Genomic DNA, 8239 nt, shown 5'->3' on the forward strand with positions numbered 1-8239 from the left:
TGTATGATTTAACTTCTTTTAAATTTATTCACATTTGCTTTACAGCCTCACATGTGGTCTGTCCTGGAGAATGTGCGCTTAAGATGATGGTGTGTCTGCCAGGGTTGGATGGAGTCCTCTACATAAGTCTGTTAGGTTCAGTTTTGGTGTATCGTGTTCACGTCTTCCATTTACTTGCTATCTTCTGTCTAGTTGCTCTGTATGTTATTAAAAGTGTGGCATTATTCAGCTGTTTTGTTAAATTGTCTATTTCTATGGAAAAGACTCTGATGCTGGGAGGGATTAGGGGCAGGAGGAGAAGGGGACGACAGAGGATGAGATGGCTGGATGGCATCACTGACTCAATGGACATGAGTCTGAGTGAACTCTGGGAGTTGGTGATGGACAGGGAGGCCTGGCGTGCTGCGATTCATGGAATCGCAAAGAGTCGGACATGACTGAGTGATTGAAATGAACTGATCTTATATCTTTCAATTTTGCCTTATATTTTATTTTTGTCTTACCCTTCATAATGAGAATCTCTGGAGATGAATCTCATAACTATGATTCTTAACATGTTCATTGAAGTTTGAGAACCACAGTTCAAATTAGAATAACGTATTTTAGTGATTGCCTGAAGCCCAGAGAAGGGAAGAGATTTTCTCAGTCTGTTGGCATCTAATCCAGATTATCCCAGTGAATTGTATCAGAAGTGGGGTTAGCAAGGTTAAAGGCTATGCTCTTATGGGCTTCCCTGGCAGTCCAGTGGGTTAAGACTCTGTCCTCCCAGTGTAGGGGGCACAGCTTCAATTCCTAGTTGGGCAGGGAACTAAGATCCACATGATGCATGGTGTGCAGCCAGGAAAGAAAAGAAAAAGGCCATGCTCTTACTTTGAGGGAATAACAAACTCCTTAACACAGCAACAGAAGCAAAGAAAATTTATAACGCAAATGCCAAAACCCACCAGAAAACAATGAAATTCAAAATGACAACACTAATATGATAGGTGAAGTTATTTTGCTGGAATGAAATGCTGATTGTAACATGGATGATCACAGTTGCTACAGGACAAGTCTTGTTGAATTTTTCATAGCTTTACTGCTCTTTGCCACATACAGACTTAATTTTCTCTCTGTGTCTCACTGTAAACTATTGAAAAATCTTGTCTCATGCAGCTCACTAGCATTTTCTTCTACTGATCCAGACATAAACACATTATTTACCTGATAATCTGCTTTATTCTTCTCTCATTAGTCTGAGACAGTTAATGCAATATTATTAGCTACTCGGTGCCAATATGGTCATAAACAAAAATGATTATGCCTTGATAACAGGTTTCTGTAGATTAGTATTTCAAAAGTATGCCTGTATCCCCACAGCATTGGGGATGAAGAATCTAATCCTCTTTAATATATTCATGCAATCAAATCAGATATCAAAGCAGAAGAAGCTAGTTAAGCAAATGGGTATTAAGAACAAGTGTACAAACAAAAGCACAGTTGATTTTCTAACTGTTCTTCCCTTTGGAAATCCTACATTACAAAATAAGTTTGCTTCATATATTAGGTGGCAGAATGGTTTTAATCAGCTTTTACTACATATAGATCATCTCAAAATGTAGTGGTTTAGCATAACATCAATTATGGATGTTGTAAGTCTGTGGGTCAGTACTTAGGCTGGGCTTGGCTAGGTTGTCTGCTCATTTATCCAGGCTTAGCTGACCTTGACCGGGACTTACTGGTGAATTTGTTCAACTCCCAGAGCAGAAATGAACAGGGGCACCAGGATTCTTCTCCATGAAAAGTCCTCCGACAACAACAACAACTAGACAGGTTGCCATGGAAACTGAGGTCTTAAGAGCGACAGAAGCAGCGTGCCTCTCCTCCTGGGGCCCAGGCTTAACCTGACGACGTCAGAGCAAAGCAAGTCGGAGGGTGGAAAATAGACTACACCCTTGTTGGGAGAAGCTGCAAAGGATTGGGGCTGTTTTTTTTTTTTTTTTTTTAATCTACCACAGAGTTCTACCTAAGAAGTCAGAAAAGTTCTGAATTCCATGAGAATTGCCCATGTGTGCTCTGAATTCTAGATTTTGAGCAGATACCAGAGGGTGGCAAACTACAGTCTGTGGGCCAAATTGAGCCTGCTGTCTGTTCTTGCAAATAAAGTTTTATTGGAACACGTTTTATATTGTTAATGGCAGCTTTCATGCTACAACAGCAGAGCTTAATAGTTGCAACTGAGACTGGGTGGCTACAAAGTCTAAACATTTATTATCTGGCCTTTTACAGAAAACTTTTCTGACTTCTGCTCAAGACTCTCATGCAATAGTAGGACCTGACATTCATTTTAATGTGTGACCATGTTGGCACCAAGTGGCTGGTAATAGTGAATTACCATTTAAATACTATTAAAATTATTTTAGACTTATTACAGCTGCTACCTGGAGAGGCAGTTTCTACCCAGCATTTTTTTTTTTTTTAATATCTTGGCTAATATCCTATGCTTACTTTATTCCAGATAAACTTTAGAAGCCTTTTGTTTTATAATATCACACTAAGATTTATGTTGGAGCTGTATAAACATAAGTCAAAAAGACTTTGTCAGATTTTAGTCTGGGGGGTGGCTCTTTTGGTTTTCATTATTTTGTTTGTTTTCAACTCACTTGTGTCCATCTATTTTAAGCTTGTCAAGGTATTTCATCCTCTTTATTGCTCTTAGGGGAGAAAAAAATGTTTTAATGAACTTCATAGTACATGTTCAGGCACATTAGAAGAAGCCATTAAGAAATACTTAATGGGTAATTTAATTAAAGCCAGTTCTCTGAGACTGTTTACTCTGCCTCTCTTTATTAGCTTTCTTTGCATATTTGCATACATTTGAAGGTAGAAAATTATATATTACTTAAAAAGTATTTGAAAATACATATCCCTCCATGTGTCATCAGATAGTGACAGCTAATATTATGTCCCTCAGATGTCTGCACATCAGTCACCTAAACTCTTCTGCTCTGCACTCAAGCATTTTCACTCTGTCTTTTGGTTCCAGGTTGTACCCTCTGGTCCTTTGGCTGAATCAAGTCAAAATTGTTCAGTGATGTTTACACAAGGCCTGTGTATCTCTTTGGGCTCCAACTTAGCTCAGAGAGTATCACCTTCGCTTTCTCTCCGTGGTGGGGACCTTGACATGGCCTTGACAATGATTTGAAATGACTTGAACCCTGGAGTTGAAGCGATGACAGCCAGGGAATGGGAAAGATGGAGAGGCTGTCACATGTCCCTCCCTACTGTTACAGCATCTCGACCTGAGCCAGCATCCTGGGAACTCTAGCCCCACAGCGCACGCTCCCCCAGCCTTGCCATGTGCTGGAGTGCATGGTGGGGATGGAGTACCTACGGGACTCTTCCTCGCCACGGTTTGTGCGGACACCCGTCTCGGGGTTCTGCTTTGAGACAAGCCGCTTCCTCCAGGTTCCTCTCAGCGGCTCTCATTTCCACTTAACAGATGGTGATTTTCACTTCATTGCTTCATCCATTGGCAGCCCGAGTCCATGCTCTAGGTCACTCCCAATATGTCTTTGGCTCGGGGAGAAGGCAAACTGGTGGTGAATAATTTCCTGTGCCTGTGAATTGGTAAGGATGCCAAATTACACTCATCTCAAATCATGCTTGTCCATTTTTTAAGGATGGCTTTGCTAATTGGACTAGGCAACTCTCTGTTGACCTAATTTTAGTGTTATAAAGAAAGAATTTGGAAATATTATGACATGAGGATGCTTTCATGATTTTGTCATTGCTTTGTTTTGAGAAGAGAGAGACAATACAGACACAACTGTCCTCTAACAGAACTTGAAGCACTTTCCAGGGACACAAACAAATACTTCTTCCATGCTGCTCTGAAGAGAGAGATGTAAAGAACTGCGTGAGTATTCTCAGATGACATTTGTTTCCCATATAAGGAAAATTTATTTTTACATGCTCAGATGTTCAAAAATGTAAATGGCTTCTATGATAGGTGGTGAGCTCTCTAGCAATGGAGGTATTTAAGGCATTTGGTGGGACGCTTACCAAGGGAACGATTGGCTGGAGGATCTCAGCTATTACTTCTTCCAGTGCTTGGAAATGATATCCTGCACTTGAGAAGCAGCATGGAACAGAAATAGTCACACTCTAACATCAGACTGACTTGGTTCAAATCATCTTTTATCGCTTACCTTGGGGCAAATCACTTAATCTCTCTGAGGCTTAGGCTCCCCTTCAGTCAAATAAAGGTCACCTAGCTGTCACTGCTCCTCTGTCTTCAATTGCTAGGGCTGCCATAGCAATACCAAAGACTGGGGTGGTTTAAACAGCAGAAATTAATTTTCTCATAACTCGGGAAGCCAGAAGCCCAAGATCAAGCTATTGAGAAGGTTGGTTTCCTCAGAGGCCCCTCTCCTTGCCGTGCAGACAGCCGTTTCTCCCTGTGTCCTCCCAGGGTCTTTCCTTCCACTTCAGTCATGTCCGACTCTGTGCGACCCCGTGGACTGTAGCCCACCAGGCTCCTCTGTCCATGGGCTTCTCCAGGCAAGAATACTGGAGCGGGTTGCCATGCCCTCCTCCAGGGGATCTTCCCCGCCCAGGGATCGAACCTGCAGCTCTTACATCTCCTGCATTGACAGGCGGGTTCTTTACCACTGGTGTCACCAGGGAAGCCCTTCCTTTGAGTGTCTGTGTTCTACTCTCTTCTTATAAACACACCAGACAGGTGCGATTAGGGTCCACCCTGGCAGCCGCATTTTTAACTCAATTATCCTTGTAAGATTTCACGAAGGAGAAGGACAGGCTCCAGGATTCCACCCTGTCTGGGGCATGATTCAGAATCATGAATCAGTGTTTCTCTTTTTGAAACAAGTGAATCCCAAGCTAATTAATCCCTCAGTGAGTAACCCTTCACTGCTTAAATGCCTCCACTACTGGTGAGCTCATCACCTAATCCAAGCAGTAACTTCCATTTCTGAACATGAGTGTATAAAAATAAATCCCCCCTATAGGAAAGAGAAATGTCATCTTAGAAATTTCACTTAGTTCCTTACCGCTCACCCTTTGGAGTGGCGTGGAGGGACTGTTTCTTTCTAGCATCTGTGCCTCTTCTGCGATTGTTTAGTTGTGTTTTCCCTCTGTTCTCTCCACCTGCTCCCTCAGTAACATCAATCTCTGAAGCCCCTCTTTATTTCTAGATTCCATCCCTTATTCTATTATCAAAGTCTCCCTCACCTCTGCCGTTAAGCAGAGCACGTCTCCTCGATACTTCTGTGGACAGACCCACCTGATGCTCTGCAAACACAGGGCCCACCTCTGAGAAGTGCACCTCCTTCTTGGAAGGCAATTTACAAGGGCCTCTAGAGACTAGCCTCCTGCCCAGAAGGCTTACGGTGGGATTTCTCCTGACTACACACAGGGCTACCTCACTCTCTTACTGGGAGGAATTGTGCTGAACAAAAGTTTCTCTGTCTTCTTCAGCTTGCTACTAATTGCTTGCGTCTCAGGTGGGAGAGGGGGAGGAATGAGAATCCTGGCCATGCTCATAAGGTTTTTTCCCCTCAAATGAATGCATGAATAGATGCATGCTGTAAAGAAATCCAAGGATTCAAAAGGGTATCGTGCTATGTGAGCTGGCTCTGAGATGAATTTGATTTTCTGCTCCCAAGGGGTGTTGTATAATTCAGAATTGCTCATTCTGACTTGTTTTCTTTCCATTTCTACACAGCTCTATGTTTAATGGTGCACATTTGTGGAATACTCACTGTGGGCCAGATAGATACCTGTCCAAGAGCTTTAGTTATGTTCACTCATGGAATCTGCACAACCATCCTGTATGGACAGTCTCTGGCTATTTCCCTTTTATCCTGGAGAAGCTAAGGCAGAGGAAGTTAGTAACCTGCCTAAGCTGGTGAGGCCAGTTAGAGGCAGAGATGGTTCAAATTCAGACATCCTGGATCCAGAGCCCACAGGCGAAGCCAACACCACTCTTTCCCAATGATGACACATCCTGAATTCACTTCAACAAGGTCTGTCTATGATCAGGGGTGTCTTGAGTCCCAACTAGTGATGAGCTCAGAGAAGGCAATGGCACCCCACTCCAGTGCTCTTGCCTGGAAAATCCCATGGATGGAGGAGCCTGGTAGGCTGCAGTCCAGGGTCTCGAATAGTTGGATACGACTGAGCGACTTCACTTTCACTTTTCACTTTCATGCATTGGAGAAGGAAATGGCAACCCACTCCAGTGTTCTTGCCTGGAGAATCCCAGGGATGGGGGTGCCTGGTGGGCTGCCGTCTATGGGGTCGCACAGAGTCGGATACGACTGAAGTGACTTATCAGTAGCAGTGATGAGCTGATTAAATGACAGCCAAGAGGAAGCAGAGATGTTCCGGAGAAATAGATTATAAATGGGAGCTGGTTGACCACAAAGACCACAGAATCCCAGGGCTCTAAAGGTACCATCAGATCACTTAGTCCAACTATCAGCTGGCTGTTTGGTCCACTTTGCACGGCATCTCCTTGTAGACTGTGATAGAGTCAAATCCCAAGCTCCATATTTCCCAGCTGACTTTAAGATGCTACTTACATCACCAGGATTCAGCCGCTCATCATTAAGATGATATATTGATGCCTGCCTACCGGTTGTGGTGAGTGTTTTAATGAACAGAATAAAGCTATCAGCACATGTCTAGAATACAGAAGAACATGGTTAATATTGCTGGCTGTAGTCATCATCATGCAGTCAGTACATTGCAGTTAACACAGAACTTTCACATCTTCCAGTCTTGTTGGAAGTAAAGGATAAATCAACCAAAAAGCAATACTATGGGGCTTCCCTGGTGGTCCAGTGGTTAGGAATCAGCCTTGCAATGCAGGGGACCTGGGTTCAATCCTTAGTCCAGGAAGATCCCGTGTGCCACAGAGCAATAAACCCCGTGTGTCACAACTCCTGAAGCCTGAGTGCTGAGAACCTGTGCTTCACAACAGGGGAGCCACCACAGTGAGGAACCTGACAGTGAAGAGAAGCCCACCCACCCACATCCCTGAGTCACCGCAACTACAGCATGTAGTGAAGACCCACCACAGCCAAAACATTAAAGAATTCTTTTACTTAAAAAAAAAAAAAAGCAATACCGTGTATGAATATTCTCCTCATTGCAAGTAGCAACAGAATGTTAATTATTTTTTTCTAAGGAAAACTCAGCTTGTAAGTGGTGGAGCTTGTGTGATTTTAGGGCTGCTGCTGCTGCTAAGTCGCGTCAGTCATGTCCGATTCTGTGCGACCCCGTAGACGGCAGCCCACCAGGCTCCCCCATCTGCTTCAAGATCTGAGCCCTTTGCTCTATTTGTTGTTGTTCAGTCACTCAGTCATGTCCGACTCTTTGCGTCCCCGTGGACTGCAGCACGCCAGACTCCCCTGTCCTTCACTATCTCCTTGCGTTTGCTCAAGCTCATATCCATTGAGTTGGTGATGCCATCCAACCATCTCGTCCTCTGTCGTCCCCTTCTCATGCTGTCTTCAATCTTTCCCAGCATCAGGGTCTTTTCCAATAAGCTTGGTCACCTTCCTCATTTGTTTATTTGGTAAGTATTTATCTCCAGGTGCTATCCTAGCTGTTGGAGACACAACTGTGAAGCTAGCCGCGAGACGACCTGGGCAGAGAGAACCTTAAACTGAATGGAAAATGCCTGCAAATTCCCTGAGCTTATTTTGAGAAGCAGAAAAAAAAAAAAAATGCCTGTCCTGGAGTTGAGTGAACAGGGTGAGCTCAGAGAGATGCAAGAGCTTGGAGAATGCAGAACCTTTCAGCTAAATACTAAGGACCTGTGTAGCTGCTAAATTTGGTATATATTTGTCAAACGCATATTTTCAAGTGTCAGAACGCCAAGTCAAAGTGACTTAAATTTTTAAAAAAGGAAAGGAATTTACCATCCCACCATTTGGAAAGCAGTCTGGGGCAGCTCAGAGAATCAGGAAGGATAGGAACAACCTGACCCTCGTCTCTGTCTGCTCCGGAAGCTCTGCTGGTCTCTGCATAGCCCGAGGTCCCAGTGTCGCCCTCCACTCCATGGGACAAGTCCCAGCTCAGCACCCTTGGGGGAGAAAAGGAGCCTTTCTCATCCAGCACCTGGAATAGAGACCCCCTCAAAAGTGAATTCCGCTTGGCTGTGTGGGTCCTATGACCTGTCCTTGGCCAAAGCCCTGCCCTCAAGATTATTAAGTGATAAACTTGATCAGCC

This window comes from Bos javanicus, chromosome 14 (genome assembly GCF_032452875.1).
Source record: "Bos javanicus breed banteng chromosome 14, ARS-OSU_banteng_1.0, whole genome shotgun sequence".
Classification (NCBI taxonomy): domain Eukaryota; kingdom Metazoa; phylum Chordata; class Mammalia; order Artiodactyla; family Bovidae; genus Bos; species Bos javanicus.